Source organism: Balaenoptera musculus, chromosome 7 (genome assembly GCF_009873245.2).
Source record: "Balaenoptera musculus isolate JJ_BM4_2016_0621 chromosome 7, mBalMus1.pri.v3, whole genome shotgun sequence".
Taxonomy (NCBI): domain Eukaryota; kingdom Metazoa; phylum Chordata; class Mammalia; order Artiodactyla; family Balaenopteridae; genus Balaenoptera; species Balaenoptera musculus.
Window position 1 is genome coordinate 62,094,839 of NC_045791.1, and position 13,242 is coordinate 62,108,080.

Sequence of the window (13,242 nt, forward strand, 5' to 3'; positions counted from 1 at the left end):
ATGAAGGTCAGCCTTTGGTGTGGTTGGTGGTGGTTCATTTCGCTTGCCCCACAATCTCTTCTGTTCCACATTGTTGTACAGTATCCACTTTTCATCGCCCGTCACAATTTGTTTTAAAAACGGAATGTTTTCATTACATTTAAGTAAAGAATTGCGTGCGGAAATACAGTCAAGGAGGCTTTTTTCACTAAACTTATGTGGAACCCCTGGACTTCCCTGGTGGCCCAGTGGTTAAGAATACACCTGCCAATGCAGGGGACACAGGTTCGATCCCTGGTCCAGGAAGATCCCACATGCTGTGGAGCAACTAAGCCCATGCACCACAACTACTGAGCCTGCATGCCACAACTATTGAAGCCTGCACACCTAGAGCCCTTGCTCTGAAACCAGAGAAGTCACTGCAATGAGAAGCCTGCACACCACAACAAAGAGTAGACCCCACTCGCTGCAACTAGAGAAAGCCTACACACAGCAACAAAGACCCAACACAGCCAAAAATAAATTTAAAAAATAAAATAAAATAAATAAAAATAAAAAATAAACTTATGTGGAACCCAAACATCAAAGCAATTCACATAACCAAGCTGGTGCAAATGATTTTCAATGCTTGATTTGGATATTTTGAGTATGTCAGCTATCTCACGCATGGTATAACATTGATTGTTCTCAATTATCGTTTCAATTTGATTGTTATCAACTTCAACTGGTCTACCTGACCGTGGAGCATCGTCCAGCGAGAAATCTCCAGCACGAAACTTCACAAACCACTTTTGACACGTTCGATTAGTCACAGCAACTTCTCCATATGCTGCACAAATCTTTTTTTGCATTTCAGTTGCATTTTTACCTTTCTTGAAATAATAAAGCATAATGTGCTGAAAATGTTGCTTTCTTTCTTCCATCTTTAATATTAAAATGGCTACACAAAAATTTACCAATTTTGATAAGTCCTTTTTTAAATTTATTTATTTATTTTTAATTAATTAATTAATTATTTTTTGGCTGTGTTGGGTCTTCGTTGCTGTGCGTGGGCTTTCTCTAGTTGCAGTGAGCAGAGGTACTCTTCGTTGCGGTGCGCGGGCTTCTCATTGTCGTGGCTTCTCTTGTTGTGGAGCACGGGCTCTAGGCATGCAGGCTTCAGTAGTTGTGGCACGTGGGTTCAGTAGTTGTGGCTTGCAGGCTCTAGAGCTCAGGCTCAGTTGTTGTGGCGCACAGGCTTAGTTGATCCGTAGCATGTGGGATCTTCCCAGGCCAGGGCTCGAACCCGTGTCCCTTGCATTGGCAGGCAAATTCTTAACCACTGAGCCACCAGGGAAGCCCTAATTTATTTTTTCTAAGTTTTTTTGATGTGGAACATTTTTAAAGTCTTTATTGAATTTGTTACAATATTACTTCTGCTCTATGTTTTTGGTTCCTTGGCCACAAGGCATGCGGAATCCTAGTTCCCTGACCAGGTATCAAACCCACACCCCCTGCATTGGAAGGCAAAGTCCCAACCACTGGACCACCAGGGAAGTACTTTGATAAGTCCTTTTTTAAATGCACGTTGATATGACTGCTGTCACATACAATCTACCAAAATTGTTTCGAATGAAGTTAAAGATAACTAAGTGCTACTAGAGCTTGCAGAAACAAACCAACCAACCTTTTGGCCCACTCAATATATATAACTGAATCACCTTGCTATACACCTGAAAGTAACACAACATTGTAAATCAACTATACTGCAATAAAAATTTTTTAAAAATAAAAAAATTTAAGAAGTGCAACACTAACTTGGAGAGCTATGTGATAGTAAGAAAAGCTACCCTTTATTGAGTGCCTGCTGTTTGATACACATTACATATTTAAGTGTCACAATAATCTTGCAAGATTGGTATCACTGACTTCATTTTACAGATAGAAAGCCAAAGGCTCAGAGAAGACATGAAGATAAGGTACATAGCTAAGTAAGTAGCAAAACTAGGAAACAAATCCAGATTATCCAAATTAAAAACTCCACGGGTCTTAATAACTCATCCATAAATCCAGCAACGATGGATTTTCCATTCAAGTAAAAGGAGAATAAAAAGAATTGAACCCAGCCATGCTACCCTAGGGTGATGATCCTTTCCACCCTTCTTGGGGGTTAGGACTAAGTCACCTTGTTTCTGACAGATTTAATGGTATCTGTGGTGAGCTGTTTAGGACGTTTCAAAACAATAATATGTGGTGTTTGAACTTGTAAGTCTTTTGATTCTTTATGTATTACAAAATGGAAATTTTTATTTTTGATAGGACATTCAGACAAATCAGAAGTTTCTAAAGAATGACACTTTCCTCTCCTTCTAGATAGAAAACCACTGGTAAAAGTTGGGCACGCATCCTGTCAGACTATTTTGAGCCTTCCACTCTTGAAGGTCCAAACTTGGGGAACAGGAAAGCCTTGTCCTGTAAGATCTCAAAGGGACCCTGCCTTTTGCCAATATCAAGTTTCAGTACAAGCTGCTTTGCTGGATCACTGATTTCATCAGTGTCTCATCTTCTAGAAATTCTTCAACCACATGGCCCAGTGATGTTATCCTTTCCAGTGCTGCCACAGATTTTTTTTCAATATACTTGATAATAATATATTTAGTTCTAAATACATAACATAGTCAGTTATACTCTGCCTTTTAAGAAACTAATACCACTCTTTAAAAATAGATAGATAGATAGATAGATAGATAGATAGATAGATGATAGATAGATAGATAGATATAAAGTTTTCAAACCTTTCTGTCAGGAGGCAGTATGGCTTAGGAAAAAACAGATGGATTTTTGAGTTAGAAAAGCCTGGGCTTGAACCTCATTCCACCACTATTTTTTAACTGCATGACCCAGGAGTCAATCCATCTCTCAGAGTTCTATTTCCATAGCTATTTGTGAAGATTAAAAAAAAATCTTGACCACAATAAAAGTGTTGTGATTAAGATTCAGTGAGTTGGGGCTTCCCTGGTGGCACTGTGGTTAAGAATCCACCCGCCAATGCAGGGGACACGGGTTCAAGCCCTGGTCCAGGAAGATCCCACATGCTGCGGAGCAGCTAAGCCCGTGCTCCACAACTACTGCGGCTGCACTCTAGAGCCTGCAAGCCACAACTACTGAGCCCGTGTGCCACAACTACTGAAGCCCGCACGCCACAACTACTGAAGCCCGTGCGCCGCAACTACTGAAGTCTGCGCGCCTAGAGCCCATGCCCCGCAACAAGAGAAGCCACCGCAATGGGAAGCCTGCACACTGCAATGAAGAGTAGCCCCCACTCACCGCAACTAGAGAAAGCCCGTGCACAGCAACAAAGACCCAACACAGCCAAAAATAAAATAAATAAATTTATTAAAAAAAAAAGATTCAGTGAGTTGGTTTATATTAAAAGCAGCAAAGACAATGCCTAACACATACTAGATAATAGATTCAGTTCACTTCACCAACATTGACTGAGCTATGTACTGTTAGAAATAAAAAATAATAATAACAAACATTTATAGAGTACTTACTATACTTGAAACTCTACGTGCTTTAAAAAAAATCTCTGTGCTCAAGAGAGCTCTCAGTCTAATAAGGTATCATCTATATAAGCCAACAATTAGAATGTAAGCGACTGTGTGTTTTATCAGAGGTATAAGAAGTGCTACAAAAACCTAAAAGAGGAAGTGCCTGGTTTTGCTATGTCAGTTGGCTTTGCAGAGAATTTGGTGGTTACATCAGGCCTTGAACTGCAAAATGGACCTCACTGTGCCAACAGGACATGAGGAGCAGTCCAAACAGATGGCAGTTCCTAGCTTTGCCACTTACTTTGCACATGGGCAGGCAATGAGGGATGAGAGAACAGGGCCCAGCGTTAGATGCTGCAGAGAGCCCAGGAACCCAGCCATGCAAGCAGCTTCATCTTTGCCCATCTCTTCTCTTTTCATTAAAAAAACAACTAAAGTGTATAACTAGTAGAAACAGAAAATATGCTTTACCAAGTTACATAATGTTGCACTTAAGGTATTTTTTTCAAAGAATAAAATTTTTAAAATAGATGTTTTCTCTTTAACAATGACAAATAAGGAGAAAAAAAATGGTTGATCTGAAAAATGTTATCTCAACGCTTCAGCATGTAGTCATTGCAAACATCCACCTACCTGTCTCAAATAGTTAATATATTCATATAAGTTTATAATAAAATTCCTGGAGTTACATATAATATCTATATAAATACCACAGAATTTCATTACCACTAATGGTAGTCTAATGAATACCAGGGGGCTTAATAATAATTTGTCACAATATGAAATATTATGTATTTACTAGTTATGCATACTGTGAGAATGCTGCTTTATTACTTTTTACTTCATTTCTTTCCAGTGAAAAAGTTGTTAAATGACAATCCATTATACTCTCATCTAAGGATTGATCCAAATTTTAATATCTCCTGTAGGCTAATAGCATTTGTGATTTGCTTAGGGAACTCTGATAAACATAGAGCCTGGAAATCAGTCGCAAACCAGTGTGTTTATATGTGTTTTTAAAATTCCTTTAGGCTAATAGAAATAACTCTTTGCCATCTTTTTCATAGTGCATTCCTAATCCATTCCAAGTCATTTGAGAAATCTCAATTAATAATGGTGACAGTCATGAGGAGGAATTTTTTTAAGGACCGAGAAATGCATTAGTGCATTACTGCTCACCCTGAATGCAGAGGGTTACCTTTAGAACTCAAAGAATCCAGAGTTCTGGATCATCATTTTTGGAAAAGAAGTCTAGAAAGGAATAATCTTCAAACAAGATAATGTAGTTCCTTCCTAACAAGAAAAGTGTTTGAAGTCCTTTTTTCAGGATAGAGTCTAAACTATATAATGAATATAATATACTTTAAGAATTGTAGAGTATGTATATGACAGACCAGGTAGGCAATAGCACATCAGTCAAAGGTTCATGTTCCAGATTCAGGCAGTTATGAATTTGTTTCCAGATCCTCCACCACACAGTAGGTGTGTAACTTCAGACTAGCCAATTTTTAAACTATTTAAACCTTAGTTTTCTAATGTATAAACTAAGATGAAGAGTATATTAACAAAAATAATTTACTTAATTCTACTATTTGCTAAGTCATGGATTATTTTAACTCAAACCTCGCAACAAAACTCATAAAATAAGCAATATCATTCCCCTTTTCACATGAGAATATATTTATATTTCTTGATGCTATTATTACAAGGATTTAATGAGATAATAAAAATTATTTACAAGAGTGGCACATAGTAAATGCTTAATAAATGTTAGCTATTATCATTAAGATTTAAATTTTTTATCATTAAGATTTAAATAATGATTTCTCTATAATTCAGTAAAGGGAGAAATATTAACTAATTCATTTAACAGCATGAAAACTTAATTCAATATTTTACTGGAAATATTTAGAAAAGTTCTTATTTAGTCTTTGATATCATCACATGATAAAATGTGACAAAGCATACCTAATTTTTTTCTCCAGAGAAGAAATTTATTTACACAAAAGACATAGTCAAAAGAACTTTTATACAGCAAAAGAATTAAAAATATATTAGAAATAACTTGAGAATAAATATATCTCCTAATTTCTTTTCTCAAGGTAGTCTGTAATGACTGAAGCAGGAATATAATTTTCTTCTATAAGGCATCAACAACTTGTTTTTAAACATAATTATCATCAATTATATGCAAAATATATCCCGCTCGTAGGATAAAAATGTTACAGAGGCCTGTGAGAAACCCTTGGGAAGGTGGACTTTTGTCACTCATCTCAAGTATAAACAGCATCAATAGTTTCTAAAGAACTAATGCTAGCTTGCCTTCAGCTGAAGGAGTCATGGCTATGAGTTAGAGCTGATGTTAATAAGAAAAGAAACTGGAAGGAACAAGAGAAACTTGGCATGCCTCTGTCGGTCTTTTCCGGGCTCTTGTGAACCGGGCCCAAGGTAATGGTCTTGGAAAATAAGTGATAACCTTACATGACTCAGGAATGGGTATTGGCTAACCTGTAGGAATACTTAACATAACAACAAGAATATAAACTATACCTATAATTAGTCATTGCAGAGATACCTTTGGTAAGTGTGGAGTGCAGAGTTTTACAGATGTTCATCAAATTAAAATTATGTTGTTCAAATCTCCAACATTTGTGGTTCTTGGCCCTGGCAACACATCAGAATCATTGAAGAAACTTCTCAAGGAAGCTCATGCCTGGGTCCATCCAGACCCATTTAATCAAAACCTCTGAATTCTCAGGCTCAGGAACAGCAAGTCCTGGGGAGGATGAAGTTTTTAAAGTAACATTCATACATACATATGTCATAGCAAAAATGTTATCCTTTTTTATTATACCCTATTCTTTTATATTTTCAATTTCTCTTTTTGTTTGATAATTTTCAATTTATTTATTTCATATCCTCTGCTTGTTCTATTATGTGCAGTTCTTGGGGATCTACTGCTATAGTGTATGTCTGCAGACTCTTATTCATGGTGATTTCTCACACTGTTAATTTCTGGAATGGAAATGGCTTGAAATGTTAAGCTGGTACTCTCCAGGTTCAAGATAAATAGTATTTTTTCCTTCTCTTTATTAGCAAATTTTGCAAGATAATGATTTTTCCATATATTTATATTTTCAGTTACAAATTTCAGGAAATGGGAGGTTTGGCTTTTAAAAGTTTTATGTACTATCCTTTGAAAAGCTAAGCAGTGTTATTAGTCATTAAGAATTTAATAAAAATTAGTTTACTATCACAGTTTTCCTCTGAATGTCCAGATTAGAAAGCAACAGAAAGTTCAAGGAAGAGAAAAAAGCCAAATCTTTGAAATAATTTATTTTTTGACTCAATTTCAATCTTTGATAACATAATTTTTCTTATTTGCAAATTGATTTGTATTCAATAATTTACAGTTATAGAAACGGAAAATACAAAATACATTTAAATATATATTTAATAAGTAACTTCTATTGAAAACAACAAAATTACATGGACACTCAGTTCAAAATATGTGGCTGCCACAGTGACTGTATATTTGGAAGCTTTCTTTAAACAAAGCTTTACTCAGTACTACTGAATATAAAATGTATCAATTAGGAGCTACACTCACTCAAGAGTGAGTGACAGATATGGATTCTGCACAGTGAGGCAACTCCTGGGGGATAGGGTGGTGATAATCTACAGAGCCCAGTTGGAAACCACTACAGGAGGCATACATCACATCATCTTTGTTGGACACAGTGTTTCAAATGGGATTGGACTTTAATATTTATATGTAAATAAGGTAATATATATTTAATCAGTTTCTACATTATTTCAATATATATTGATAGTAAAAATACATTCAACAGTGACACGCATGGTAGAAGGTGGAAGCTCTCAGTGGAGCAGCCGTCCCCCACCGCCTACTCATGCCCACTTCCTCCATGCTGCTCTGCCCCATCCCTGGCATCCCCATCTCCCTCCACAAGTGACTGAGCGTAGAGTGGCCCTAACACCATCCCAGCATGAAGCCTGGGTCCCTGCAGAGGCTGAACTCAGCGTCTCTTCCCTCCACCATCACTGAGCTGCCCCAGAAACCAAGGAGAAAATAGCACGACCACCAACCCCACCCACGACCATAATGCGGTTATACTCATGAGGGACCCCACTGGCTGAAGCCCCATCTGCCCTCAGGCCCGTGCACCAGGAGAGAAGATAAGATGGCAGAGTAGAAGACCTTGAGCTCACTTCCTCCCACGAGAACACCAAAAACACAACTAACTGCTGAACAACCATCAATGAAAAAGACTGGAACCTACCAAAAAGAGATATTCTACATCCAAAGACAAAAAAGAAATCACAACAAGATGGTAGGAGGGGCACACTCATGATATAATCAAACCCCATAACCCCCAGGGGTGGGCAACTCACAAACTGGAGAACAATTATATCACTGAAGTTCTCCCATGGGACTGAGAGTTCTGAGCCCTACATCAGGCTCCCAAGTCTGGGGGGTCTGGATGAAGAACCCCAAGGGCATTTGTCTTTGAAGTCCAGTGGGTGTTGATCACAGGAGCTCCACAGGAATGGGGGAAACAGAGACACCACTCTTGGAGGACACACACAAGGTCTTATGCACAACAGGACCCAGGGCAAAAACAGTGACATCATATGAGCCTGGGCCAGACCTGCCTGCTGGTCTTGGATGGTCTCCTGGGTTGAAGGGAGGTTGGCTCTGGCTCTCTCTTGGGACATAAAAGCTGGTGACAAACATATCTGGAGTATTCATCTGAAGGCTGACACCTTGCTTGGGATATTAGCACCAAGACCTGGCCCCACCCAACAGCCTGTAGGCTCCAGTGCTTGGATCGCTCAGGCCAAACAACAAACAGGGTGGAACACAGTCCCACTCATCAACAGACAGGCTGCCTAAAGACCTCCTGAGCTCAGAGCCACCTGTAGACATGCCCATTTACATGGCCCTGCCCACCAGAGGACCAAGACCCAACTCCACCTACCAGTGGGCAGGTACTGGTCCCTCCCACCAGGAAGTCTATAAAATCCTCTAGACTAGCCTCACCTACCAGGGGGCAGAAACCAGAAGTAAGAAATATACAGTCCCACAGCTTGTGGAATTGAGTCTACAAACACATCAGAACCTACCCTGGGACCAGCTGGTACCTGAAGATTGGGTGATGAGAGGGGGGTGTACTGCTTGAACACATAGGACATCCCCCACAGAGGGACACTTCTGCCAGGTCAAGAAACATAACTAACCTTCCACATACATAAAAATACAAATAGAAGTTCAGACAAAATGAGATGGCAGAGGAATATGTTCCAGACAAAGGAACAAGATAAAACCCCAGAAGAACAACCAGTGACATGGAGATAGGCAGTCTACCTGAGAAAGAGTTCACAGTAATGACCGTAAAGATGATTCAATAATTCAGGAAAAGAATGGATGCACAGAGCAAGAAGTTATAAGAAGTTTTTAACAAAGAATTATAAAAAATAAAGAAAAACCAATCAGAGTTGAAGAATACAATAACTGCAATGAAAAATACACTAGAAAGAATTAATAGCAGAATAAATGAGGCAGAAAAACAGATAAGTGAGATGAAGACAGAATGGTGGAAATAACTGCCTTGGAACAGAATAAAGAATGAAAAGAAATGAGGAAATCTAAGAGACCTTTGGTAAAACATCAAATGCACCAGCATTTGCATTATAGGGATCCCAGAAGGAAGAGAGACAGAGGGCCTGAGAAGATATTTCAATAGATAATAGCTGAAAACTTCCCTAACATGGGAAAGGAAGCAGTCACCCAAGTCTAAGAAGTGCAGAGAGTACCATTCAGGATCAACCCAAGGAGTAACATGCTAAGACACACTGTAATCAAACTGACAAAAATTAAAGACAAAGAAAAAAATATTAAAAGCATTGAGAGTAAAGCAACAGAACATACAAAGGAACCCCCATAATGTTATCAGCTGATTTTTCAGCAGAAACTCTGCAGACCAGAAGGGAGTGGCATGATATGCTTAAAGTGATTAAAGGGAAAAACCTACAACCAAGAACACTCAGCAAGGCTCTCGTTCAGATTTGACAGAGAAATCAAAAGCTTTACAGACAAGAAAAAGCTAAGAGAATTCAGCAACACCAAACCAGCTTTATAACAAATGCTAAGGAACTTCCCTAGGCATAAAAGAAAAGGCCACAACTAGAAACAAGAAAATTATGAATGGGAAAGCTCACTGATAAAGGAAAAACATCCAGTAAAGGTAGGAAATCATCCACACACATATATGATATCTAAATCAATAATCATGAGAATAGGAGAGTACAAATGCAGGATACTGGAAATGCATTTGAAATTAAGAGATCAGCAACTTAAACCAATTATGTATATATATAGATTGCTATATCAAAACCTCATGGTAACCATAAAACAAAATATAGATATACACACAAATAAGAAAAAGGAATCCAAACACAAAACTAAAAATAGTCATCAAATCACAAGAGAAGAGAGCAAAAGAGTAAAGGCAGAAAAAAAGACCTACAAAAACAAATTCAAAACAGTTAACAAAATGGCAGTAAGAACATACATATCAATAATTACCTAAAACATAAATGGACTAAATGCTCCAACCAAAAGACGTAGACTGGCTTCAGGGATACAAAAACAAGACCCGTATGTATGCTGTCTACAAGAGACCCACTTCAGACCTAGGGACACATACAGACTGAAAGTGAGGGAATGGAAAAAGTTATTCCATGCCAATGGAAATCAAAAGAAAGCTGGAGTAGCAATACTCATATCAGACAAAATAGACTTTAAAATAAAGACTGTTACAAGAGACAAGGAAGGACACTACATAATGATCAAGTGATCAATCCAAGAAGGTATAACAATTACATATGCACCCAACATAGGAGCACCTCAATACATAAGGCAAATACTAACAATCATAAAAAGGGAAATCAACAGTAACACAATCATAGTAGGGGACTTTAACACCCCACTGTCACCAATGGACAGGTCATACAAAATGAAAATAAATAAGGAAACACAAGCTTTAAATGATACATTAAACAAGATGGACTTAATTGATATTTATAGGACATTCCATCCAAAAACAACAGAATACACTTTCTTCTCAAGTGCTCATGGAACATTCTCCAGGATAGATCATATCTTGGGTCACAAATCAAGCCTTGGTAAATTTAAGAAAATTGAAATTGTATCAAGTATCTTTTCTGACCACAACGCTATGAGACTAGATATTAATTACAGGAAAAAATCTGTAAAGAATACAAACACATGGAGGCTAAACAATACACTGCTTAATAACCAAGAGATCACTGAAGAAATCAAAGAGTAAATCAAAAAATACCTAGAAACAAATGACAATGAAAACACGACAACACAAAGCCTATGGGATGCAGCAAAAGCAGTTCTAAGAGGGCAGTTTATAGCAATACAATCCTATCTTAAGAAACAAGAAACATCTCAAATAAACAACCTAACCTTACACCTAAATCAATTAGAGAAAGAAGAACAAAAAAACCCCAAAGTTACCAGAAGGAAAGAAATCATAAAGATCAGACCAGAATGAAAAAGAAATGAAGGAAATGATAGCAAAGATCAATAAAACTAAAGGCTGGTTCTTTGAGCAGATAAACAAAATTGATAAACCATTAGCCAGACTCATCAAGAAAAAAAGGGAGAAGACTCAAATCAATAGAATTAGGAATGAAAAAGGAGAAGTAACAACTGACACTGCAGAAATACAAAGGATCATGAGAGATTACTACAAGCAACTCTATGCCAATAAAATGGACAACCTGGAAGAAATGGACAAATTCTTAGAAATGCACAACCTTCCGAGACTGAACCAGGAAGAAATAGAAAATATGAAGAGACCAATCACAAGCACTGAAATTGAAACTGTGATTAAAATCTTCCAACAAACAAAAGCCCAGGAACAGATGGCTTCACAGGCGAATTCTATCAAACATTTAGAGAAGAGCTAACACCGATCCTTCTCAAACTCTTCCAAAATATAGCAGAGGGAGGAACACTCCCAAACTCATTCTATGAGGCCACCATCACCCTGATATGAAAACCAGACAAAGATGTCACAAAAAAAGAAAACTACAGACCAATATCACTGATGAACATAGATGCAAAAATCCTCAACAAAATACTAGCAAACAGAATCCAACAGCATATTAAAAGGATCATACACCATGATCAAGTGGGGTTTACCCCAGGAATGCAAGGATTCTTCAATATATGCAATCAATGTGATACACCATATTAACAAATTGAAGGAGAAAAACCATATGATCATCTCAACAGATGCAGAGAACGCTTTTGACAAAATTCAACATCCATTTATGATAAAAAACCATCCAGAAAGTAGGCATAGAGGGAACTTACCTCAACATAATAAAGGCCATATATGACAAACTCACAGTCAACATCGTCCTCAATGGTGAAACACTGAAACCATTTCCACTAAGATCAGGAACAAGACAAGATGGCCCACTCTCACCACTATCATTCAACATAGTTTTGGAAGTTTTAGCCACAGCAATCAGAGAAGAAGAAGAAATAAAAGGAATCCAAATTGGTGAAGAAGAAGTAAAACTCTCACTGTTTGCAGATGACATGATACTATACATAGAGAATCCTAAAGATGCTACCAGAAAACTACTAGAGCTAATCAATGTATTTGGTAAAGTAGCAGGATACAAAATAAATGCACAGAAATCTCTTGCATTCCTATACACTAATGATGAAAAATCTGAAAGTGAAATTAAGAAAACACTCCCATTTACCATTGCAGCAAAAAGAATAAAATACCTAGGAATAAACCTACTTAAGGAGACAAAAGACCTGTATGCAGAACATTATAAGACACTGATGAAAGAAATTAAAGATGATACCAACAGATGGAGAGATATACCATGTTCTTGGATTGGAAGAATCAACATTGTGAAAATAAGTATACTACCCAAAGCAATCTACAGATTCAATGCAATCCCTTTCAAACTACCACTGGCATTTTTCACAGAACTAGGACAAAAAAATTCACAATTTGTATGGAAACACGAAAGACTCTGAATAGCTAGAGCAATCTTGAGAAAGAAAAACGGAGCTGGAGGAATCAGGCTCCCAGATTTCAGACTATACTACAAAGCTACAGTAATCAAGACAGTATGGTACTGGCACAAAAACAGAAATACAGATCAATGGAACAGGATAGAAAGCCCAGAGATAAACCCCTGCACATATGGTCACCTTATCTTTGATAAAGGAGCCAAGAATATACAATGGAGAAAAGACAGACTCTTCAATAAGTGGTGCTGGGAAAACTGGACAGCTACATGTAAAAGAATGAAATTAGAACACTCCCTAACACCATACACAAAAATAAACTCAAAATGGATTAAGGGCCTAAATGTAAGGCAGACACTATCAAACTCTAAGAGGAAAACATAGGCAGACACTCTATGACATAAATCACAGCAAGATCCTTTTTGACCCACCTCCTAGAGAAATAGAAATAAAAACAAAAATAAACAAATGGGACCTAATGAAACGTAAAAGCTTTTTCACAGCAAAGGAAACCATAAACAAGATGAAAAGACAACCCTCAGAATGGGAGAAAATATTTGCAAATGAAGTAACTGACAAAGGATTAATCTCCAAAATTTACAAGCAGCTCATGCAGCT

The 13,242-nt window shown here is 37.5% G+C and overlaps 1 protein-coding gene across 1 annotated transcript in view; it reads right to left on the bottom strand.

Moving 5' to 3' along the window:
- The window catches only part of CERKL (ceramide kinase like), a 140,645-nt gene that overhangs the window by 74,850 nt on the left and 52,553 nt on the right, over window positions 1-13,242 (bottom strand). The window lies entirely within an intron of this gene.